This window comes from Amia ocellicauda (genome assembly GCF_036373705.1).
Source record: "Amia ocellicauda isolate fAmiCal2 chromosome 11 unlocalized genomic scaffold, fAmiCal2.hap1 SUPER_11_unloc_5, whole genome shotgun sequence".
Classification (NCBI taxonomy): domain Eukaryota; kingdom Metazoa; phylum Chordata; class Actinopteri; order Amiiformes; family Amiidae; genus Amia; species Amia ocellicauda.
In genome coordinates, this window is record NW_027102663.1 from 202,861 (window position 1) to 229,395 (window position 26,535).

The 26,535-nt window shown below is 43.9% G+C and overlaps 3 non-coding genes across 3 annotated transcripts; all 3 read left to right on the forward strand.

Annotated features, from left to right (window-relative positions):
* Positions 1-2,147: 2,147 nt before the first annotated feature.
* trnav-cac (transfer RNA valine (anticodon CAC)) lies at positions 2,148-2,220 on the forward strand. The gene has a single exon. It is a non-coding gene; the product is annotated as a tRNA-Val (tRNA).
* Positions 2,221-2,761: 541 nt separating this feature from the next.
* On the forward strand, positions 2,762-2,834 carry trnav-aac (transfer RNA valine (anticodon AAC)). The gene has a single exon. It is a non-coding gene; the product is annotated as a tRNA-Val (tRNA).
* Positions 2,835-18,257: 15,423 nt separating this feature from the next.
* Positions 18,258-18,330, forward strand: trnav-aac (transfer RNA valine (anticodon AAC)). The gene has a single exon. It is a non-coding gene; the product is annotated as a tRNA-Val (tRNA).
* The last annotated feature ends 8,205 nt before the right edge of the window (positions 18,331-26,535 follow it).

Here is a 26,535-nt window from a genome sequence, read left to right on the forward strand (position 1 = left end):
ATGTATGTGGGAGTAAGACAGCGCCTTGATTAGTGCCGGTTTCAGCCACGGTTTGTTCAGTCTTCTGTAAAACACGTTGAAATAGAACAGGAAATAGTAACGGTCTGGTTCAAACAAACAACTGTGTCTCAACTGACTGGGGTGATTCACTTCACACCCCCGACAGACTTCTTTCAGAGCTTGGTCGATGAGAGCACTCAGAATATACACCAGGGTGCTTTTAACCACTCTGCTTACTTGGTCACATACCCCGGGCATAAATCCTGCGTCTTCATCACGCCCCCGGGACAGTCCGATGCTCATTGGGTCGCCTGGTGGTTTGTGGGGTGTTTCTCCATCCATTGGACTGACCCCCTGCTGAGACGCACAGACGGTAGACAATTCGGCAAAATCGAGGACCTCCATGAGCTCCAGAGGCTGGGGATCCCCGAGACTCATTTGGACATCCATCGCACCGCATGTTGTTTCGTCCTGAGGGACCGGGGTCTGAGGTCTTGGAGAGTAACCGCAGTCAAAGGGTTCCAGAGTGTATACAAAATCTGGGGAATAGAACCAGGGGTGATCCCGGGTTTGAAGAGGCCTGTAGAGCCTGTCGACGTCCGCAGCTTTCAGGTAAGACATTCTCTTTAATTTTCAACCATGATTGAATTGTTGCGCCTTTTATCCTATCTCTTCACTACGTCACGACACACCGCCCTCTTAGAAGAGAGTAGCCCCTGAGCCGTCAGGCGGCGTCAAACATAATTTCAGTAACCTGTTTTTCTGGATCCTCCACACCCCCTTCAATAGGGTTTGTAATCAGGGTACTGCTAAACAAAACCTTACGATCTGTAGTTAGAGATAGACTCTTCACCACTCTACCATAGTTCTGCAAGCTTTCCCATTCACCACCTTTCAAAACCCTGAGTCGGAGACTCCATTTTGCATTCTCTTGGACCCTCTTGCAAGCCATCTAGAGTCTTATCCACAAGCCCCAGATCTCAATTACCGTCTCAAAAGATTCCAACGTACCCTCCTTCTCTCCCAAAGCAAAAAGCTCCACTCCAACATAGCTGGGATCCCTTTTAAAGCGGTAACCCCGTCGAGCCCCCCAGAACAACACCCCGGAGCGTTCAATCTTTAAATTGGTGAGTACAGGAACCCTTGCCCGGGATTGTTTCTTGCGGGGTTTCATGTTGATGTCGCTGGACATGTTGAAGAAGCGGGATGTTTCTGATGCTGAGAATTAAAGAGGTATTGCCTAAAAGCAGCGCGGGTTCTTAAATAGAGAGGAGAGTTTCGGGGCATTGCCTTCAGAGGGGTGGGGGTATTTATGGGTGGCCTTGTTGTTCAGGGTTTTATGGGTGTACACTTTCTGACGGATATGACGTAGGAATAATTAAGGAAATAACTCTACCTAAAATCACGCCCCCCAATTACGACGTAGGAATATTAATAAGCTTAGGGCATACATCATAACAAAATAGGCCGCGCCCAAAAAACCCTACTATCTACTCTTATGTAGTTGAAGGCGCAGTATAGCTCTGATAGTCTGGTGGTGACGGAAGACCACCAGCCGTTTGAACAAGCCATTCAGCATCACCTTGTTGGGCTAAGTGCAGGCACTGTCAGAGCGCAGGGCGACCTGCCTTTGAAAGAGTTTCCTAAGTGTCCCGAAATCGGTGCACTCAGAGCGTCCGTCCGTCGACAGGTTGAAATTGTAAACGCGGGTGTAGCCACTTTTAATTAAAATCTGATGATGATGATGATGATGATGCTGTTCTTGCTGTTGTTCTTGTTGTTCTTGTTGTCGTCGTGGTCGCTGTCATTATTATTGTTAAAGTAAAGCAGTAGATAGATTTGTTGCTACCGTAAGGTGTAGAAGGCACAATAGCTCTGTGATTGTCTGATGGTGGCACAAGACGAGCAGCAGCTGTTTGAACAAGCCATTGAGCATCACCTTGTTGGGGTAAGTGTAAGTCTTGTCATAGCTCAGGGCGTTCTTCCTTTGAAAGAGTTTCCAAAGTGTCCTGATGTGCCTTTGAGCAATGCAAAATAGGTCAGTGAAAATAGAAACCATTATCTCACAGGCTGGCCCACGGGAAACGCCTGTGCGCGTTTTACCAGCCTGCTTCGATGGAAGCCATTCGAAACGCTAGGACGGGTTGGTTTCCGTAGTGTAGTGGCTATCACGTTCGCCTCACACGCGAAAGGTCCCCGGTTCGAAACCGGGCGGAAACAACCCGCGGTGCACGCGTGCCAGTACCGTGTTACCTGTCCTCATCTCCCTGCCCCAAGGCCGGCCGTCGTTTTCTCTTCCTCGGAGTGGCAAGAAATCCTGACCTTGAGAACAATCGATCGCAGAAGGGTAGCTTTGCGAGGCGCTGGAACTGACACTTTTAAAATCGATACATGTTGTTACTGTTACAATACGACCGTAGCAGGATCGGCGACATTGCTGTTACTTTTATGTAGTTGAAGGCGCAGTATAGCTCTGATAGTCTGGTGGTGACGGAAGACCACCAGCCGTTTGAACAAGCCATTCAGCATCACCTTGTTGGGCTAAGTGCAGGCACTGTCAGAGCGCAGGGCGTCCTGCCTTTGAAAGAGTTTCCGAAGTGTCCTGATGTGCCCTTTAGCAATGCCAAACAGGTCTGTGAAAATGGCATCCTTTCGCGGCACTTCAGACGCCATCTCACAGTCTAGCCGACCTGAAATTCCTGAGCCCGTTTTACCAGCAGGCTTCAACGATAACCGTTTGAAGCAAGACGCCGCGTTGTCAGTTTCCGTAGTGTAGCGGTTATCATGTTCGCCTAACGCGCGAAAGGTCCCCGGTTCGAAACCGGGCGGAAACAGCCTGCTGTGGGCCGGCCCTTTTCGTCCTGCTTGCCCTCGTGGTTCCCCGGAGGCGGTGGGTGGCTTTTCTTCATTGGAGTGCCCGAAATCGGTGCACTCAGAGCGTCCGTCTGTAGACAGGTTGAAATTGTAAACGCTGGTGTAGCCACTTTTAATTAAAATCTGATGATGTTGTTGTTGTTGTTCTTGTTGTTGTTCTTGTTGTCATCGTGGTCGCCGTCATTATTATTGTTAAAGTAAAGCAGTAGTTAGATTTGTTGCTACCGTAAGGTGTAGAAGACAACAGTAGGTATGGCGTGTGGTATCAAAACATTCAGAATACTTTTAACCTATATAATTTATAAGCTTTGTAAAATAAACCCAAATATCTCTTTTGCGGGGATAAACGCTGTTCTGAGTAGTTTGTGACTTGTTTAATACCAAACAAAGCATCGCTATAAAAAATAAATAAAAAAATCACTGTAAAAGTGCTAGTTCTTTTTGATCTTTATAGTTATTTTCTAGGCTCAGGTTGTTTTTTAGCGCTTATAAAGGCCTGAAATATTCTTAGTGGTTGTTGACTATAGGTCTTGATGCTTAAAAATGTTTTTTTGAGAGACCAAAAGGTTCTAATAAAAGTTTAGAGTAGAGAGGAGAGAGATCGTCTCCATCTTGGTTTCTATTTGAAATTTGATGCAGTGTCATTTTATTGGTTGGTTTTGATATGTTAATTGGTAACAGGGTGGCACAAAGGCCAGACCAGAACAATGCCTTACAAGCAGATCCGGCATGTGGCCATCAGTATAAGTATGAAGGTCTGGTCTTCAGCTCGACAGACTCACACTGACCTTTCGATTTAAGACTAAAGATCAACAATGTCCGGAAACAACATCAGCGATTCGATTTAAACGAGTTTTTAGGCAAGTCTTCAGATTATTTTCATTGACTCAGAGCGTGTTGTGTGCATGTATTGTAAATAAGGCTATAACATCTGTTTTAAGTTCTGTAAAATTATTTTTCAGCCAGTCAACAGGAGTTAATTCCCAACGCTGAGGAGATCATCTGGAACAACGACGGTAAGATTTTTGTGTTTGCGCTCATGGGTTCTTATGCATGGGTGTGTGTGGTTTTGAAGCGGCTCATTAGAGTTATGAAAACGTTTTAATATATATTAATGCCGGTCTCTTTAATTACACAGAAACTATCGAAAGGCCTGTGATTAATGTCTCCGAGGATCGACCAAGAGAAGTGGTTGTCCCTAGACAGGCTGTCTGCCGACCGGGTAAGAACTAAACCCCTGTTTGTTTGTATAACGTTTCTGTAAGATGTTTGAGTCCAGTTTTGTTAATTTAAAAAAATTATCCTGTCTAACAGTATTAAGAAACGTGGTTCGAGACAACGAAAGGCCTTCCACATCGAGGGCTTGTTTCGTTTTACCTTCGAGAACCGTAACCTTTCAAGAATCTGAAAGGCCGTCAGCCCCGGTATCTGATAGCTGTGAGTATATATCTGCAGCCTGTAAGAGGTTAAAGCTTTTTATAAAGCGGTGTGGTTAAAGGTTAAACATGTCTCTTACCTTCACAGCGGTGCAAAAAGCTAAACCAGCCGAAAAACATAAGAAACGATTATTCTGTGGAGGTAAGTAAGATCTTTCAAACTTTAATGTTTTTAAAAGGGCTTTTTTGCCCGTTGAGGGCTAATATTTAAGCGATGGGTGACCGTTTCCTGTAGGGCGGGGGGTTCTGGGAAAGATCTTTAGAAGTCCGGACAGGTCTAGGCTTGTTTCTGGGGAACGTGTTTAGAAATGACCGATTGCTGTACCGTCTGGTTAGGAAGTAAAGCCGTCCGAAAGGGTTTAGTAAGTTGTTTGGCTTATATCCCGCTATTATACTTCTGTTTTAAAGTGGTTGTAGGAAAAGGCTTGAAGGTGTTCATTGTATTTAATATTTAAACAGATCGTGAAAACGTTTGTGAAACAGGAAGTCCCGGGATCAGGAAGCGTTTACACTTGGAAGGTTCGATTAAAAATGAAATGTTGTTGTGTGTGTGTGTGTTTTATTAACAATATTACAGTTTTTAAAGAAACATTTAAGAAACAGTTTATTTACAGCGGCTTCTCTGTTTTACATTTATTATCAAGTCCTAATAAATATATTGTCTGTAAATAATAAGGCGTTGTAGTGAATGTCTAAGGCTATTTTCAAAGGTCTAAAAAAGCTAAAGGTTTTGAATGTCCTGGACATGTTGTTTTAAGTTTGATTTCTGTCACCGTTTAAAGATGTAAATGTAATGTATATTTTTATTCTTCCCAAGACTCTTGGGATAGTCATTCTGTGAATGAGCTATTGAGGACAATTACCCCGTCTAAGTGGGATCAAACATCTTCCCCGGTGAGATCACCGAGAGGATCCCCCACGGTGGTCTTGGAGACCCCCCAACATCTACTCAGGCCACAGCCTTCTGGGAGTAATTCAACACCCCAGATTCAGCCCGCCGCATTGTCGGGCGGAACAAATACAGGCATCCAACAACCTCAGGGGTTGCCGTCAGTCAGGGCTGACACACCACCCAACGACGGCCTGGTTTCAACATCGTCCCCCCAGACCCGTTTCTTGGCTACAGAAACGCGGAACAGTACCCCGCGCTTGGCCAGGGTGTCACCGCAAAGGCCTTCTTGGTCTCCGTCCATGAGTATACGCTCGCTCCCTGCCTCCTTCGACCGAGATTTACCGGAGCGACCATCCTTTGAAGCTGAGCCAGGCCACCAGCCCCCGGAGCTACATCCTGAAGGTCGGCATGAGTTGCTACATACTTTGTTACAAAATCAAAGACTTGTGTTAGTGGGGCAAAACCTGGTGATAGAGAGCCAAAACATCCTTGTTAATACCCTTACTAACGAATTGTACCGTATTTAATGTTTTAATAGACACAAAACGCCTTACTATTGTGGGTTGTTGGAAAAATAAAAAATAAATTAAAAAATGTCCTGACTTGGTAAAAGAACTCACAAACTAAAGGATTATGAACAAGCTAGGGCCCCAAAAAGACCTTCCCGAGAGAACATCCCCGGCCCTGTTGTGAACTCCTCTGATGTCCCAATGAACCTGGAACTATTACAAATGATAAATGATTTAAATAACCCCCAATTACCACCGATAGAATGTGAATTAACAGACTTACCGGTGAACCCCGACCTGTTACAGATGGTCAATGATCTAAATAACCACCTCCCACCGGTAGCGCTTATAGAGGTTCACCCCCTAGTTCACCCCGATTTGTTTGAAATGGTGGAGGCTTTGGAGGAGCTACCCCGACCAAATTCTGCCCCTATCATAAATGATTTGAGACAATTAGAACACAGGATGGCGGCAGAAGCAGCCATCACTATAGAGGAGGGTCTTGACATTAACCGGTTGGATATCTTTGAAGGACTTTTACAGGCTTTAAATGAGCCTCCTCAAAAAGGGGGTTTTGTAGATGTCAGCAGTGGGGGTGTTCGGAATGTGGAGGGTTCTGAGACTGATAAGGCTGTGGAGGACATGCTCTGTGAGAATGTAGGGGGTGAAGGCTTTGTTCAAAATGATGATGTGTCCAAAAGTACCAGTGATCCCGTGATTATAGATAGACCGGCCTATAACAATTTTGAAATGATTCAGCGTTTTAATTTTGCAGAACTTTTAAATTGTGACAATTATGCAGAAATATTTGTCAACATACACGAGGCCTTGCAGAAAATGCTTGAACAGGTTGCTGAAAGGGTCAGACCTCGAGATGTTGTACAGTTAGAACTCAGAGGGAATGATTTGTTTAGCAACCTATCTGTAATGCTGAGTGGAGATAATTTAGATGTCTGGCTAAAATCGAAGCGTTATTGCAAAGTAACGCAGCCATCTTAGCTGATGAAAGTCTGTCTCTGGTAATGAATGTGGTTCGTAACCCTGAGGGTGGGGCGCTTAGAAGACTGTCGAAATGCTTGAAGAACGACATAATTAGGACCAAGCTCAGGCAATTAGTGGTGAGATCCAGTGGGGACAATAAGCTCTGTTTTGCTTACAGTTTAATAAAACTACTCACCCCCGACATGCCTGAACCCAAAGCTCTGCAAGAGGCTTTAATGCTTCATCAGAGGGCCGGCTTAAACTCTCAACAGATGGTTGCCTTTTCAGACATCACCAAGTTTGAGGAGTTGTTGTCTTTAAAAATTGTTGTGTGGTACCGTTGTGAGGTAAAGGAAGTATTTGTGAAATTTCAGACACATCCTGAAACCCATACACAGACACTGTTTCTCTTCCTAAGTGATAGTCATTACTTTGGAATAAAGAGTTTGACGGCTTTTTTGGGTTGTTCGTATGTTTGTCATTGGTGTTATAAGGCCTTCAATGATAAGCTTAAGCACCGATGTGACGGTTACTGTAATGTCTGTTTCAATCCGCAATGTCGTAAGGGTTTGGCCCCTACCATCCGATGTAAAGATTGCTTAAGGATTTGTCTCTCAGCGTTCTGTTTTTCCGAACATAAGGTACAGAGGGCCGCTGCTGAGAGGGGTTAAAAAATGGAGTTATTGTGATCAAACTAAATGTTGCCCGCAGTGTTGCCTCCAGTACCGTTTTCATGAGGTTAAACCACACAAATGTCTGGAGCCGAGATGCAGGATCTGTAATGCTGATTTAACCCCGGGGTCCGAACACCAGTGCTTTATTCAGCCGGTTAAAAAGGAGCCGCCGCACAACTGGTATGTCTTTTTTGATTTTGAATGCCGGCAAGAAAACGGGGTCCACGTTGCTAATTATATACACTGTATTGACATGTTGGATCGTGAGTGGTCAGCTAGCGGTGAGAGTTGTGTCAGGGATTTCTTTACGCGGTATCGAGGTCCAAAATACCTCAATTACACATTTATTGCCCACAATGCTAAGGGTTATGATTCTTACATTTTGATGAAGTATCTGGTGGAAAATGGGGTGACCCCAAAAATAATAGCTCAGGGTAGCAAGATCATGTGTTTCACCGACGAAGCTTTCAACTAACGTTACATAGACTTGTTAAATTTCCTCCCCATGAAATTGAGCGCTTTGCCTAAGGCTCTGGGTTTTGAGGCTCAGAAGAAAGGTTGGTTCTGCCATTTTTTTAATACTAAGGACACTCAAAATTATCAAGGGTCCTACCCGCCCGCCTCTTATTATGGGGTTGATACTATGATGTCTCATGAGAGGGAGGAATTCTTTAAATGGTACAATACGGTTAAGGGAGGTGTTTTTGATTTCCGAGAAGAGATGGCCGCTTATTGTAAAAATGATGTGGTGATCCTTAAAGAAGCCTGTGTGCGTTTCTGCGCCGAGGTTATCAACACATCGGGTCTCAACCCTTTGCAAAGTGTGACCATAGCGTCTCTCTGCATGAAAATGTATCGGTCCAATTTCTTGCAGAAAAACACTATAGCGGTCACCACTTCTGACAACTATCGTGCTTGACAAAAGAACTTTTCGACTGTCTCCATACAGTGGGTGGAATACCTGAGTGCCCGGGATAACATCTTCATCAGACATGCTTTAAATCAAGGGGAAGTAAAAATGGGGCCTTACTACTTAGACGGTTTTAGCGACGTGTCCGGGCGGCGTACCGCTTATGAGTTTGCCGGTTGTATTTACCATGGCTGTCCTCAGTGCTTCGACCCAAACACCTTTAACCCCGTAACACTAAAACTCTGCGGTGATATGTACTATGATTTCCAGAAACGAATTGAAACTTTAAAAAACACCTATGGTTTGAACATGCTGGTGATTTGGGAACACGAGTGGACGACCCTGAAGCAACAGGATGCGGGGGTATAACGGTTTATGGAAACCTTGGACTTTCCTGAATGTCTAGAGCCCCGGGATGCGTTATTTGGGGGTTGTACCAATGCCCTCTGTTTACATTATGAGGTAAAGGAGGGTGAGAGAGTAGATTACTATGATTTCACCAGTCTGTACCCTTATGTCAACAAGACCAAAATGTACCCGGTGGGGCGTCCAACCATTGTTTATCGTGACTTTCTCGAAATCGGACATTACTTTCGTTTGATCAAAGTCACCATGTACCCTCCTCGCGAGCTGTTCTTACCCGTGTTGCCTTACAGGTGTTCGGGAAAATTGATGTTCCCACTTTGTAGAACGTGTGTGGAAACTGAAAATCAAACTACCTCTTGTCTGCACAGTGATGAAGAGAGAGCGCTGACGGGTGTCTGGTGTAGCATTGAGCTTGACAAGGCGGTGGAGAAAGGTTACAGAGTCGGTAAGGTGTATGAGGTTTGGCATTTTTCTGAAAAAACTGATACTCTTTTTGCTGATTACATTATGACCCATCTGAAAGGGAAACAGGAGGCATCGGGCTATCCCTCATGGTGTGTTGACTCCGCGGCCAAAGAGCGATACGTTCAGCAATATTTTGAAAAGGAAGGGATCCGTCTAGAGCCGGGGAACATAACTGTAAACCCCGCCAAGAGACAAATGTCCAAACTGATTTTAAACAGTCTGTGGGGTAAGTTTGGGGAAAGAAATTACCGTCTAAACACAACCTTGATTAAAACCCCTGAACTGTTCATAGAATTTATGTTTTCCAAACAACATGCAGTATCACACTTTCAATTCTTAAATGACCACGTGGCACAGGTCCAGTGGAGGGCCCCTAAAGATTTCCCCACCAAACAGGGGAACGTTAATGTTTTCATAGCGGTTTTTACCACGGCTTACGCCCGGCTTGAACTGTACAACTTAATGGATCAGTTGCAGGAACGCACGCTCTATCATGATACTGACTCTGTAATCTTTGTCACCAGGCCAGGGGATTGGGTCCCTCCCCTCGGGGACTACCTTGGGGAGTTAACGAGCGAACTAGATCCTCAGGACCACATAGTGGAGTTTGTTTCAGGGGGTCCTAAGACTTACGCATACAGAACGGCTGCGGGTAAGACCTGTATGAAAGTTAAGGGTTTCACTCTGAACCATTGTAACAACAAGCTCATTAACATCAAGTCTCTGACGACCCTGGTAGAAAGTTATGTAACGAGAAAGACGCGCCTCCTCGTGAGATTATTACAGCCGGAAATCAGATCTATCGCAATAAAAAGGGGTACACGTTGGAAAATAGATCACTAAACAAACGGTTCAGAGTGGTGTACAATAAAAGAGTGTTGAAGACTGATTATACCACTCTGCCTTATGGATATTAGCGGTGGTTTTGATAACAGACTTCAACACCCTTTCTCCTGTATTATAGCCGGTCCCTCCAATTCGGGGCAGAGCTATCTTATAAAGAACATCATAGAAGATGTGGACGCAACCGTGTCCCAAGCTCTTGACAACATAGTGTGGTGTTACTCTTGCTGGCAACCTCTCTACGATGATTTGGCTTCGAAAAAAAATAATCTGAAATTTGTGCAAGGTCTCCCCGCCTCGTTGTGTGGTGATGACTTGTTCCCGCCCGGTCAAACTAACCTAGTGATCCTTGATGACCTGATGGAGCAGGCCGGTGACAACAGTGAAGTGGAAAAAGCTTTCACAAAGTACACTCATCATAGGAATTTAAGTATTATTTATTTAGTTCAAAATCTATTTTTTCAAGGTAAAAAAAGCCGCACTATTAATTTATATGCCAATGATATAATTATTTTTAAAAACCCCAGAGATAAACTACAGGTCACCGTCTTGGCTCGTCAAATGTACCCTAACCAGACCAAGTTCTCTTTGGAGGCATTTGAGGATGCCACCAAAAAACCCTACGGGTACTTGATTGCGGACTTAAAAGCACAAACCCCAGAAGACTTTCGCCTCAGAACAGGTTTGTGCCCGCCCGATTGGCCGGCAGTGTATGTGCTAAAGAAAAGGAAATAAATAAGAATGTCTGTTCGGATTAAAAGAAATCTGCCGCTTTTGCAAATGTTATTTGAGAGGAGCCCGCGCCATAGGAAAGCTGTGCTGGCAGGGGCCCCCTCGGATTTGATCGAGACCCTGTGTGAAATAGCTTTTAACATCTTACGCGGTAATATACCCCTAACCCCTTCTCAACATTCTAAACTCAAAAAACAAAAAGCGGTTATCAAGATCATCGCTAATAAGAAGTATTCTATTAAAAGAAAAAGAAAGAAGATTAATCAAACCGGGGGTTTTATAGGACCGCTGTTGAGCATAGCCGTGCCTTTCCTAACCAGTCTTCTAGCTTCCAGAGTGGGTTAATAATGGAATATGCTCAGAAAATGTTTTTGATCCCTCAGGAGCAGCTTGAGAAACTGAGAAAAAATGTTGTCGGGCCAGAGCCCATTAGACAAACGGCCGAAAACAACCTGGACTCTGAAATGAAAGCTATACAGGCCAGGGCCGATTTAAATCAGTATTCCAAAGCCCAGTTGTATACCAACACGTTACAGCGCTACCTCCGTCTGGTTAGACAGGGTGAAAAAGATCAAAACATTTTAACTTTAACCATGGCCTCTCAAGAAAATGGTTCTGGGGCTGATGCGGGGGGTACGGTTGATAAAGATGTTGCGGTGACCGAACCTGTTGAGAGTTCAGAGGGAGATGTTGTAACGGATGTTTTGAGAAACATGCCGGCCAGAAGCAAAAGACATGCAGAATATATCCTGCACAAAATCGTTCAGAAACCGCGGGTAACGGCTTGGAATGAACAGGGTGAATTTGTTTTTAAAGGACAACTGATCAAAGGTTCACACATGTTTGATTTGTTGAAGAGTGTCACTAGCACTAATAAGGTACCCGATAGTCGCCGACCTGTAGGCTGGAATGCTTTCCTACAGGCGATGGCCTGTCTGAACATGCCCCAATCAACAGTTCCTAACCAGGAAACGCGACAAAAAATCCGTCTGTGTAAAGAGGTGGAGCCTGATCTGACTCCGATATCTCATTACTCTGACCGTGCTGAGCGACCATCCTCAGGATCTATCCATCGTTGGGAAGCTTATTAATCTCATGTTTTTATTTGTCTCCCCTGTAAATAATGTCTCGACAAACATTTTTTTATTTTTATTTTTTATTTTTCAAATGTTGTACATTTATTTATACCATAACCCCTGCTTTGTATAAGAATTGTGTTGAATAAAAACAAAACTAATGATTCAAAGGCTGTTTTCATTATTTTTTCACCTTAACACGCATGACATCTTTTAAAATCCTCACAAGAACACCCCATCTGTATACACGGCTGGCTAGGGTCGTAAGTCATTGTGTTATAAGGGGGGGTCCACAGTGTCCTGACAAACTCTGCCACTTTTTTATCATTTTGGCCTAAATCCTCACTGTACAAGGCCATAATATCGGGGTATGACCTTCCTTTAGATCTATGATATAAGAAAAACACACAGTGTTGACCACAAGTGAAGGTCTGAAGACTTTGTACTTGACGACCGCTGTAAATGGTTTCTTGACAGTTCTTGAGCAGAAAGTTATTGATCTTCCGAGGGAAAGGTCTGAAATCCGGGGGGTTTGCATAGGAATCAAAAAATTCACCACGGTGGTCCTCCCTTAGATAAATAGCCAGCCAATGTTCTCCGGGCATATTTTTAGGGTGTGTGTTGATTATGTACATTGCAGGTAAATTCTTGACCTTAAATTTAGTCAGCTGATCGCAGGTGTAGACTCCTTGAAACAGTTTCCGTGAGCTGGCCAGGGCATTCATGATGTGGTTGAGCTCTCTGGTGTTCATTTTAATAATAATCATACATAACGTTTCTCCTCTGATTCACCTCAATAATGTTGTCAAACACTGCATACACGACCATATTAACAGTGCGTGGTAGAGGCTGCTTGAAACGCATCTCCAAACGCATATTGCCCGTCTTCATCAGTGAAAAATGTTGTCCACACTCTTCGTCAAGGGTCAGGTTGAAACCGTACAGGGTGTAACCGCTGCAGTATTCCCGGCGATCGATCAGCAGAGTTTGATCCTTGAGATGGCGACCCGTAGCCAGTACTAGACTGTCATATTCACGAACCGCATTGCCGATTTCAAAGTCAGGTTGAAAAGGTCTGGATGGAACCTGCACACCATCGACGTACAACGCTATAAATTCCGCGTTAAAATGTTTAAAGTTAAAGGGGTTCTTGTTGTAAACCCCGGTAAATGCATCATTATCCACGAGACCTATAATAACCTGTTTTGGGAGCTGTCCTAGAAACAGATTTTCCTGGTTCATCACCCGTGTCCCTGCGGGGATACTGTGGACTTTCATATAGACTCTTTCAATCGGGTACTTGGCGTTTGCCGTCATTAACGCCTGCGCGTGTCCTAGTTTAACCGCCGGGGAGACGGACACTTTTTTCACAAACAGCGAGGCCGATAATATGGTCAGTTTATATTTTTCAGTATCAGGGGTCATCAGACAAAAAGCACTTTTACTACGGATCATTTTAATTTTAATGTCTACCCCGTTGAGCATGAGTTTTTCTTGGAAAAATATGTCTGCATGGATATGCCCCATTAGCTCAAAGGTCCTCCCTTCTGTTGAAGAGGCCGTTCTTTTTTGAAAACCCTTATTGAGTCCCTCTGGATCCTTGTCGTCCATAGCTTCCGGGATGTCTTTGAAGAAAAGGCCGGGGCTGAACTGTTTGCTCAGGGTCTCCTCACTATAATTAAGGATACACTCCATCATGGCTCTATAGGGGTAAGTATTGCTGCTTTGACTAATGAGCCGATCTCCCAGGGTCACATCCACCTGTGAAAACATGGTGGCCACCGGGTAATTGATGACCCCAGCGTTGGCCGTCTTCTCGATTGCATCGCCATCCTCATCAGTCACTTTACAGTTCATTAAAATAAATGTGTTATTCAAATCAATATAATCCTCGCCATTGCCAGCTATAAAAAACTCCAGAGGGGCCGTGTCTGAAATTTCCACGATATGTTGGAGAATGAGAGATTCTTCGTTTTTTGTTAGCCACGGATCTTCGTCGCCCCCTGGTGGACACATGCTGTTTCTTCTTTTACCCCCCCTCCTCGCCATTACCATGAGACCCGAACCCTCCTGATGCTCATGGCTAGCTGCCCGGTTCATAACATTGGTGAACACGTCACTAACAATATTTTTAGCCGCTGATTTCAAGTGGGGTCTGGCTATAGCAAAGCCTCTCTTAAGCAGGGGTACGGCCATTCTAAAGAGACCACGAAAGAGTCCTCCTAGACCGGCGCCATACATTGTGGGGGCTCCTACAATACCGGGCAAGCCGTTCCCGGCTTGCATCTTGTAATAATCCACATAGGCGCTAGGATCTACATAACCCCTCGAGGTAGCCATTTTAATAATGTACACACTGTTTCAGGGGTCGAAAATGTAGTTTGACAATAACTTTACCGAAGCGGAAGGGTACGTTGATATTCTGATCCGATTTGACTTCGATCGTGATGTTGTCAAAGTGGGTCTTTGAGACTGGTACGTAGTGTGGCTTGTCATAAGTAATTGTGACCATGTCATTGCTTTTACCTTTAATAAGTACATTTCTCAAAAGGGGGACATAACTATCCCCGACCCTCTGGTGGGTTATGATATCCGTATACACATAAAGAGTGTAAAAGCCGCCCCACCACTTCTGAGAACCTGCTCTCTGTGTCAGAATAGAACCCTAATATACGCCCCAGTTGGCCGCTGGTTTGAATGCTAATACCTGGTTTTGACACCTTGTACACTCTGTTTTTAATAGGGTTGTAATATAGCTTGATGTTGGGGGTGCCTTCTGAGAACTGTTTATGCATCTCATCTAATATTTTATCCACATTGTCATAATAACCTCCTTGTATCGTGAATATCCATTGATTTTAACATCATCAAAAATGGCGAAGGTGGCATCCTTATCTTGTAAAACAGCCCAAGTGTAAGGATACTGTATTTCCGCCAACCCCACTTCCCACGACCCCCTTAGATCTATAGATTTTCCAAATTGTACCGTGTAACTGGATATTTCATTTTTAGGGTATATATCGAGAGAGGCGTTACTGGGTAGAGTCACGTAGAAGCCTCCTGATTCCATCTTGAGTACCGAAAGTAATGCCCCCAACCTACCCACGGGCATGTTGTTATAAGGATTGAATATCGCAAACCTGTTGTTCCGGGACCCAACTATTGAACTTTTCAGGCCATCCAAGCCATTTCACCAACACGTATTTTTTCCGGTTCTGGGTTTTTTCAGCTAATATCTTTTCAACTCTGTATACACTGTCTTTACCCACAATCATTTTTTGTAACTCGGCTTCGTAAAACGTTCCTTCTATATCCTCCCCGTCATAGTCTTTTAACCGGTACACGGGGGGGTCTCAAGCCAACTGTTCGGTAACTGTAAAATATTCGTCAGAAAATGTTTGTTCATAACCTTTGGCAAAAGTACTCCTTAGCTTTGAAACGCGAACCACATCACCGATGTTGAACTTATAAGTAGTTTTTCCCTTCTTAATAAATGGTCCGTATAATTCTTTATAGACCTTAAAAGAATTACTTTGATCAACATCTATAGGCTTCATTTTAATACTGGTGTGATACCCTTGGTTGTAAGCATCGATAAAATCCTGAACTTTATCAAAATACTTGAACGTGTTGACCGCTGTAAAATATCTCCAGATTTTGGTCTTCATGGTGCGGTTAAACCTCTCCACTACCAATGCCTTAAGCTCATTACCGGTGGTGAAATGATGTATTTTGTGTCTCTTCAGTAGATTCTGAAATTCTCTGTTGAGAAACTCTTTTCCTTTATCAGTCTGCAGTTTTTTAGGACATCGACCCTGGGACAATATATCCTCAAAGGCCCTTGTCACCGCCCGACCTGTTTTTTTATGTAGAATGCGAGCCCAGGCATATTTTGATAACACATCGATACACATCAACATCAATTTGTGACCATTGTTATGTTTTGATAAATTTGACATATCGACTAGATCCATTTGCCATTGTGAATCTATGTCAGTTGCATATACGCGGTTTCTTTTAAAGTTAATCCTGAGAGGTTTATGTAAGGTATAGGCGTCTTGTTCCCGTAACCATTCTGAAACAACCACATCATTAACCTTCACTCCGGCCTCAGCGAGTCCTCTTTGAAAACCCTTCTTACCCGCCAAACCCCCAATCTTGGCTGGTTTGTAGTATAGTTCCTGCATTTGGGGAGCTTGCCGAGTCATTCTGTCAAATAACCAAACAGACCCACACTATGCGCAAAGTTTTTATACAAGGTTTTTTATTCAACTTCAGGAGAGCAGATACCCCTTTTTAGACATTTGAGAAAAGTATAACATACACAACAATTTTTTCTACGGTCCAGACAAAAAGAAATCAGATGATTGGTTACTTGATCTATATCAACAAATATACCTGTTTCTTTATCTTGTAGGCACACACCTCAGTTACATATGTAAATAAAACAACAATATGACCTATTTTAAAAGTAAACAGAGGTGTATTAAACATGCTCAGCAAAAGGTCATACAGATGTTGATGATATGGCCTAATATCATTCTTGGCCCCCTTGAGCGCTTCATCCCAGTGTTCGTACCCCCCGGTCTTTGTTACAGCAGCCATTCACTTTTCCAGGTTTGAAAGTTGATCCTCATCGATGGTTAAATCTGTAGAGAAAAGGCTCGCGTTGGCTACTTTTCTGTCAAGCACATGGTGTAATAGCGCTCTCAGGTTAGCTACAGAGTGTTGATGACAGAACCAGTTGCAGAAGCAGTCCAGAACATTCCCCATGTTCAAAGTCCCTTAGTTCAGGTCAGAGTCTGAATCAGTGGCGTAGATGTCGAATTCCTCGTCGCTGCCCCCAGCTTTAACTTCTTTACTGAAGAAATAAGCTTTTAGCTTGCCAGCGGTTTTTCTACTCGGCTCATCCAGGTCATTGACCAGCTGCCCAAGTTTCTCTATTATAAACAGCTCCTTTTTCAGCTCCAGCAAAATCTCATCTATGATTTTCTGGACTTGTCCCGCAGTGACATGTATGTGGGAGTAAGACAGCGCCTTGATTAGTGCCGGTTTCAGCCACGGTTTGTTCAGTCTTCTGTAAAACACGTTGAAATAGAACAGGAAATAGTAACGGTCTGGTTCAAACAAACAACTGTGTCTCAACTGACTGGGGTGATTCACTTCACACCCCCGACAGACTTCTTTCAGAGCTCGGTCGATGAGAGCACTCAGAATATACACCAGGGTGCTTTTAACCACTCTGCTTACTTGGTCACATACCCCGGGCACAAATCCTGCGTCTTCATCACGCCCCTGGGACAGTCCGATGCTCATTGGGTCGCCTGGTGGTTTGTGGGGTGTTTCTACATCCATTGGACTGACCCCCTCCTGAGACGCACAGACGGTAGACAGTTCGGCAAAATCGAGGCCCTCCATGAGCTCCAGAGGCTGGGGATCCCCGAGACTCATTTGGACATCCATCGCACCGCATGTTGTTTCGTCCTGAGGGACCGGGGTCTGAGGTCTTGGAGGGTAACCGCAGTCAGAGGGTTCCAGAGTGTATACAAAATCTGGGGAATAGAACCAGGGGTGATCCCGGGTTTGAAGAGGCCTGTAGAGCCTGTCGACGTCCGCAGCTTTCGGGTAAGACATTCTCTTTAATTTTAAACCATGAATGAATTGTTGCGCCTTTTATCCTATCTCTTCACTACGTCACGACACACCGCCCTCTTAGAAGAGAGTAGCCCCTGAGCCGTCAGACCCCCCTCCAAAACCCCACACGTCGTCGGTTTTATCATCGTCGTCGTCATTCAAGGGGGATATATAATCCATAATCCAGCATATTCTCCTTCTAACCAAATCCAGTTGCGAACATTTGGTCAAGATGTCAAAACCATCATTTATACAGTTTATGACCTCTTTCAAGAACGGCCAGTCCACGGCGTCAAACATAATTTCAGTAACCTGTTTTTCTGGATCCTCCACACCCCCTTCAATAGGGTTTGTAATCAGGGTACTGCTAAACAAAACCTTACGATCTGTAGTTTGAGATAGACTCTTCACCACTCTACCGTAGTTCTGCAAGCTTTCCCATTCACACCTTTCAAAACCCTGAGTCGGAGACTCCATTTCGCATTCTCTTGGACCCTCTTGCAAGCCTTCTAGAGTCTTATCCACAAGCCCCAGATCTCTCCAGGCCATCACCTTCAACCAGTCCTCATAAGAGTATTCAATTACCGTCTCAAAAGGTTCCAACGTACCCTCCTTCTCTCTTAAAGCAAAAAGCTCCACTCCAACATAGCTGGGATCCCTTTTAAAGCGCAGGGCGACCTGCCTTTGAAAGAGTTTCCAAAGTGTCCTGATGTGCCCTTTAGCAATGCCAAACAGGTCTGTGAAAATGGCATCCTTTCGCGGCACTTCAGACGCCATCTCACAGTCTAGCCGACCTGAAATGCGTGAGCCCGTTTTACCAGCAGGCTTCAACGGTAACCGTTTGAAGCAAGACGTGGCGGTGTCAGTTTCCGTAGTGTAGCGGTTATCACGTTCGCCTAACACGCGAAAGGTCCCCGGTTCGAAACCGGGCGGAAACAGCCTACTGTGCCCTTTTCGTCATGCTTGCCCTCGTGGTTCCCCGGAGGCGGTGGGTGTCTTTTCTTCATTGGAGTGCCCGCAATCGATGCACTCAGAGCGTCCGTCCGTCGACAGGTTGAAATTGTAAACGCTGGTGTAGCCACTTTTAATTAAAATCTGATGATGATGATGATGATGATGTTGTTGTTGTTGTTGTTCTTGTTGTCATCGTGGTCGCCGTCATTATTATTGTTAAAGTAAAGCAGTAGTTAGATTTGTTTCTACCGTAAGGTGTAGAAGACAACAGTAGGTATGGCGTGTGATATCAAAACATTCAGAATACTTTTAACCTATATAATTTATAAGCTTTGTAAAATAAACCCAAATATCTCTTTTGCGGGGATAAACGCTGTTCTGAGTAGTTTGTGACTTGTTTAATACCAAACAAAGCATCGCTATAAAAAATAAATAAAAAAATCACTGTAAAAGCGCTAGTTATTTTTGATCTTTATAGTTATTTTCTAGGCTCAGGTTGTTTTTTAGCGCTTATAAAGGCCTGAAATATTCTTAGTGGTTGTTGACTATAGGTCTTGATGCTTAAAAATGTTTTTTTGAGAGACCAAAAGGTTCTAATAAAAGTTTAGAGTAGAGAGGAGAGAGATCGTCTCCATCTTGGTTTCTATTTGAAATTTGATGCAGTGTCATTTTATTGGTTGGTTTTGATATGTTAATTGGTAACAGGGTGGCACAAAGGCCAGACCAGAACAATGCCTTACAAGCAGATCCGGCATGTGGCCATCAGTATAAGTATGAAGGTCTGGTCTTCAGCTCGACAGACTCACACTGACCTTTCGATTTAAGACTAAAGATCAACAATGTCAAACAACATCAGCGATTCGATTTAAACGAGTTTTTAGGCAAGTCTTCAGATTATTTTCATTGACTCAGAGCGTGTTGTGTGCATGTATTGTAAATAAGGCTATAACATCTGTTTTAAGTTCTGTAAAATTATTTTTCAGCCAGTCAACAGGAGTTCATTCCCAACGCTGAGGAGATCATCTGGAACAACGACGGTAAGATTTTTGTGTTTGCGCTCATGGGTTCTTATGCATGGGTGTGTGTGGTTTTTTAATTACACAGAAACTATCGAAAGGCCTGTGATTAATGTCTCCGAGGATCGACCAAGAGAAGTGGTTGTCCCTAGACAGGCTGTCTGCCGACCGGGTAAGAACTAAACCCCTGTTTGTTTGTATAACGTTTCTGTAAGATGTTTGAGTCCAGTTTTGTTAATTTAAAAAAATTATCCTGTCTAACAGTATTAAGAAACGTGGTTCGAGACAACGAAAGGCCTTCCACATCGAGGGCTTGTTTCGTTTTACCTTCAAGAACCGTAACCTTTCAAGAATCTGAAAGGCCGTCAGCCCCGGTATCTGATAGCTGTGAGTATATATCTGCAGCCTGTAAGAGGTTAAAGCTTTTTATAAAGCGGTGTGGTTAAAGGTTAAACATGTCTCTTACCTTCACAGCGGTGCAAAAAGCTAAACCAGCCGAAAAACATAAGAAACGATTATTCTGTGGAGGTAAGTAAGATCTTTCAAACTTTAATGTTTTTAAAAGGGCTTTGTTTGCCCGTTGAGGGCTAATATTTAAGCGATGGGTGACCGTTTCCTGTAGGGCGGGGGGTTCTGGGAAAGATCTTTAGAAGTCCGGACAGGTCTAGGCTTGTTTCTGGGGAACGTGTTTAGAAATGACCGATTGCCGTACCGTCTGGTTAGGAAGTAAAGCCGTCCGAAAGGGTTTAGTAAGTTGTTTGGCTTATCTCCCGCTATTATACTTCTGTTTTAAAGTGGTTGTAGGAAAAGGCTTGAAGGTGTTCATTGTATTTAATATTTAAACAGATCGTGAAAACGTTTGTGAAACAGGAAGTCCCGGGATCAGGAAGCGTTTACACTTGGAAGGTTCGTTTAAAAATGAAATGTTGTTGTGTGTGTGTGTGTTTTATTAACAATATTACAGTTTTTAAAGAAACATTTAAGAAACAGTTTATTTACAGCGGCTTCTCTGTTTTAAATTTATTATCAAGTCCTAATAAATATATTGTCTGTAAATAATAAGGCGTTGTAGTGAATGTCTAAGGCTATTTTCAAAGGTCTAAAAAAGCTAAAGGTTTTGAATGTCCTGGACATGTTGTTTTAAGTTTGATTTCTGTCGCCGTTTAAAGATGTAAATGTAATGTATATTTTTATTCTTCCCAAGACTCTTGGGATAGTCATTCTGTGAATGAGCTATTGAGGACAATTACCCCGTCTAAGTGGGATCAAACATCTTTCCCGGTGAGATCACCGAGAGGATCCCCCACGGTGGTCTTGGAGACCCCCCAACATCTACTCAGGCCACAGCCTTCTGGGGGTAATTCAACACCCCAGATTCAGCCCGCCGCATTGTCGGGCGGAACAAATACAGGCATCCAACAACCTCAGGGGTCGCCGTCAGTCAGGGCTGACACACCACCCAACGACGGCCTGGTTTCAACATCGTCCCCCCAGACCCGTTTCTTGGCTACAGAAACGCGGAACAGTACCCCGCGCTTGGCCAGGGTGTCACCGCAAAGGCCTTCTTGGTCTCCGTCCATGAGTGTACGCTCGCTCCCTGCCTCCTTCGACCGAGATTTACCGGAGCGACCATCCTTTGAAGCTGAGCCAGGCCACCAGCCCCCGGAGCTACATCCTGAAGGTCGGCATGAGTTGCTACATACTTTGTTACAAAATCAAAGACATGTGTTAGTGGGGCAAAACCTGGTGATAGAGAGCCAAAACATCCTTATTAATACCCTTACTAACGAATTGTACCGTATTTAATGTTTTAATAGACACAAAACGCCTTACTATTGTGGGTTGTTGGAAAAATAAAAAATAAATTAAAAAATGTCCTGACTTGGTAAAAGAACTCACAAACTAAAGGATTATGAACAAGCTAGGGCCCCAAAAAGACCTTCCCGAGAGAACATCCCCGGCCCTGTTGTGAACTCCTCTGATGTCCCAATGAACCTGGAACTATTACAAATGATAAATTATTTAAATAACCCCCAATTACCACCGATAGAATGTGAATTAACAGACTTACCGGTGAACCCCGACCTGTTACAGATGTTCAATGATCTAAATAACCACCTCCCACCGGTAGCGCTTATAGAGGTTCACCCCCTAGTTCACCCCGATTTGTTTGAAATGGTGGAGGCTTTGGAGGAGCTACCCCGACCAAATTCTGCCCCTATTATAAATGATTTGAGACAATTAGAACACAGGATGGCGGCAGAAGCAGCCATCACTATAGAGGAGGGTCTTGACATTAACCGGTTGGATATCTTTGAAGGACTTTTACAGGCTTTAAATGAGCCTCCTCAAAAAGGGGGTTTTGTAGATGTCAGCAGTGGGGGTGTTCTGAATGTGGAGGGTTCTGAGACTGATAAGGCTGTGGAGGACATGCTCTGTGAGAATGTAGGGGGTGAAGGCTTTGTTCAAAATGATGATGTGTCCAAGAGTACCAGTGATCCCGTGATTATAGATAGACCGGCCTATAACAATTTTGAAATGATTCAGCGTTTTAATTTTGCAGAACTTTTAAATTGTGACAATTATGCAGAAATATTTGTCAACATACACGAGGCCTTGCAGAAAATGCTTGAACAGGTTGCTGAAAGGGTCAGACCTCGAGATGTTGTACAGTTAGAACTCAGAGGGGATGATTTGTTTAGCAACCTATCTGTAATGCTGAGTGAAGATAATTTAGACGTCTGGCTAAAATCGAAGCGATATTGCAAAGTAACGCAGCCATCATAGCTGATGAAAGTCTGTCTCTGGTAATGAATGTGGTTCGTAACCCTGAGGGTGGGGCGCTTAGAAGACTGTCGAAATGCTTGAAGAACGACATAATTAGGACCAAGCTCAGGCAATTAGTGGTGAGTTCCAGTGGGGACAATAAGCTCTGTTTTGCTTACAGTTTAATAAAACTACTCACCCCCGACATGCCTGAACCCCAAGCTCTGCAAGAAGCTTTAATGCTTCATCAGAGGGCCGGCTTAAACTCTCAACAGATGGTTGCCTTTTCAGACATCACCAAGTTTGAGGAGTTGTTGTCTTTAAAAATTGTTGTGTGGTACCGTTGTGAGGTAAAGGAAGTATTTGTGAAATTTCAGACACATCCTGAAACCCATACACAGACACTGTTTCTCTTCCTAAGTGATAGTCATTACTTTGGAATAAAGAGTTTGACGGCTTTTTTGGGTTGTTCGTATGTTTGTCATTGGTGTTATAAGGCCTTCAATGATAAGCTTAAGCACCGATGTGACGGTTACTGTAACGTCTGTTTCAATCCGCAATGTCGTAAGGGTTTGGCCCCTACCATCCGATGTAAAGATTGCTTAAGGATTTGTCTCTCAGCGTTCTGTTTTTCCGAGCATAAGGTACAGAGGGCCGCTGCTGAGGGGGTTAAAAAACGGAGTTATTGTGATCAAACTAAATATTGCCCGCAGTGTTGCCTCCAGTACCGTTTTCATGAGGTTAAACCACACAAATGTCTGGAGCCGAGATGCAGGATCTGTAATGCTGATTTAACCCCGGGGTCCGAACACCAGTGCTTTATTCAGCCGGTTAAAAAGGAGCCGCCGCACAACCGGTATGTCTTTTTTGCTTTTGAATGCCGGCAAGAAAACGGGGTCCACGTTGCTAATTATATACTCTGTATTGACATGTTGGATCGTGAGTGGTCAGCTAGCGGTGAGAGTTGTGTCAGGGATTTCTTTACGCGGTATCGCGGTCCAAAATACCTCAATTACACATTTATTGCCCACAATGCTAAGGGTTATGATTCTTACATTTTGATGAAGTATCTGGTGGAAAATGGGGTGACCCCAAAAATAATAGCTCAGGGTAGCAAGATCATGTGTTTCACCGACGAAGCTTTCAACTAACGTTACATAGACTCGTTAAATTTCATCCCCATGAAATTGAGCGCTTTGCCTAAGGCTCTGGGTTTTGAAGCTCAGAAGAAAGGTTGGTTCTGCCATTTTTTTAATACTATGGACACTCAAAATTATCGAGGGTCCTACCTGCCCGCCACTTATTATGGGGTTGATACTATGATGTCTCATGAGAGGGAGGAATTCTTTAAATGGTACAATACGGTTAAGGGAGGTGTTTTTGATGACCGAGAAGAGATGGCTGCTTATTGTAAAAATGATGTGGTGATCCTTAAAGAAGCCTGTGTGCGTTTCCGCGCCGAGGTTATCAACACATCGGGTCTCGACCCTTTGCAAAGTGTGACCATAGCGTCTCTCTGCATGAAAATGTATCGGTCCGATTTCTTGCAGAAAAACACTATAGCGGTCACCACTTCTGACAACTATCGTGCTAGACAAAAGAACTTTTCGACTGTCTCCATACAGTGGCTGGAATACCTGAGTGCCCGGGATAACATCTTCATCAGACATGCTTTAAATCAAGGGGAAGTCAAAATGGGGCCTTACTACTTAGACGGTTTTAGCGACGTGTCCGGGCGGCGTACCGCTTATGAGTTTGCAGGTTGTATTTACCATGGCTGTCCTCAGTGCTTCGACCCAAACACCTTTAACCCCGTAACACAAAAACTCTGCAGTGATATGTACTATGATTTCCAGGAACGAATTGAAACTTTAAAAAACACCTATGGTTTGAACGTGCTGGTGATTTGGGAACACGAGTGGACGACCCTGAAGCAACAGGAAGCGGGGGTACAACGGTTTATGGAAACCTTGGACTTTCCTGAACGTCTTGAGCCCCGGGATGCGTTATTTGGGGGTCGTACCAACGCCCTCTGTTTACATTATGAGGTAAAGGAGGGTGAGAGAGTAGATTACTATGATTTCACCAGTCTGTACCCTTATGTCAACAAGACCAAAATGTACCCGGTGGGGCGTCCAACCATTGTTTAACGTGACTTACTCGAAATCGGACATTACTTTGGTTTGATCAAAGTCACCATGTACCCTCCTCGCGAGCTGTTCTTACCCGTGTTGCCTTACAGGTGTTCGGGAAAATTGATGTTCCCTCTGTGTAGAACGTGTGTGGAAACTGAAAATCAAACTACCTCTTGTCTGCACAGTGATGAAGAGAGAGCGCTGACGGGTGTCTGGTGTAGCATTGAGCTTGACAAGGCGGTGGAGAAAGGTTACAGAGTCGGTAAGGTGTATGAGGTTTGGCATTTTTCTGAAAAATCTGATACTCTTTTTGCTGATTACATTATGACCCATCTGAAAGGGAAACAGGAGGCATCGGGCTATCCCTCATGGTGTGTTGACTCCGCGGCCAAAGAGCGATACGTTTAGCAATATTTTGAAAAGGAAGGGATCCGTCTAGAGCTGGGGAACATAACTGTAAACCCCGCCAAGAGACAAATGTCCAAACAGATTTTAAACAGTCTGTGGGGTAAGTTTGGGGAAAGAAATTACCGTCTAAACACAACCTTGATTAAAACCCCTGAACTGTTCATAGAATTTATGTTTTCCAAACAACATGCAGTATCACACTTTCAATTCTTAAATGACCACGTGGCACAGGTCCAGTGGAGGGCCCCTAAAGATTTCCCCACCAAACAGGGGAACGTTAATGTTTTCATAGCGGTTTTTACCTCGGCTTACGCCCGGCTTGAACTGTACAACTTAATGGATCAGTTGCAGGAACGCACGCTCTATCATGATACTGACTCTGTAATCTTTGTCACCAGGCCAGGGGATTGGGTCCCTCCCCTCGGGGACTACCTTGGGGAGTTAACGAGCGAACTAGATCCTCAGGACCACATAGTGGAGTTTGTTTCAGGGGGTCCTAAGACTTACGCATACAGAACGGCTGCGGGTAAGACCTGTATGAAAGTTAAGGGTTTCACTCTGAACCATTGTAACAACAAGCTCATTAACATCAAGTCTCTGACGACCCTGGTAGAAAGTTTTGTAACCGAGAAAGACGCGCCTCCTCGTGAGATTATTACAGCCGGAAATCAGATCTATCGCAATAAAAAGGGGTACACGTTGGAAAATAGATCACTAAACAAACGGTTCAGGGTGGTGTACAATAAAAGAGTGTTGAAGACTGATTATACCACTCTGCCTTATGGATATTAGCGGTGGTTTTGAAAACAGACTTCAACACCCTTTCTCCTGTATTATAGCCGGTCCCTCCAATTCGGGGAAGAGCTATCTTATAAAGAACATCATAGAAGATGTGGACGCAACCGTGTCCCAAGCTCTTGACAACATAGTGTGGTGTTTCTCTTGCTGGCAACCTCTCTACGATGATTTGGCTTGGAAAAAAAATAATCTGAAATTTGTGCAAGGTCTCCCCGCCTCGTTGTGTGGCGATGACTTGTTCCCGCCCGGTAATACTAACCTAGTGATCCTTGATGACCTGATGGAGCAGGCCGGTGACAACAGTGAAGTGGAAAAAGCTTTCACAAAGTACACTCATCATAGGAATTTAAGTATTATTTATTTAGTTCAAAATCTATTTTTTCAAGGTAAAAAAAGCCGCACTATTAATTTATATGCCAATTATATAATTCTTTTTAAAAACCCCAGAGATAAACTACAGGTCACCGTCTTGGCTCGTCAAATGTACCCTAACCAGACCAAGTTCTTTTTGGAGGCATTTGAGGATGCCACCAAAAAACCCTACGGGTACTTGATTGCGGAATTAAATGCACAAACCCCAGAAGACTTTCGCCTAAGAACAGGTTTGTGCCCGCACGATTGGCCGGCAGTCTATGTGCTAAAGAAAAGGAAATAAATAAGAATGTCTGTTCGGATTAAAAGAAATCTGCCGCTTTTGCAAATGTTATTTGAGAGGAGCCCGCGCCATAGGAAAGCTGTGCTGGCAGGGGCCCCCTCGGATTTGATCGAGACCCTGTGTGAAATAGCTTTTAACATCTTACGCGGTAATATACCCCTAACCCCTTCTCAACATTCTAAACTCAAAAAACAAAAAGCGGTTATCAAGATCATCGCTAATAAGAAGTATTCTATTAAAAGAAAAAGAAAGAAGATTAATCAAACCGGGGGTTTTATAGGACCGCTGTTGAGCATAGCCGTGCCTTTCCTAACCAGTCTTCTAGCTTCCAGAGTGGGTTAATAATGGAATATGCTCAGAAAATGTTTTTGATCCCTCAGGAGCAGCTTGAGAAACTGAGAAAAAATGTTG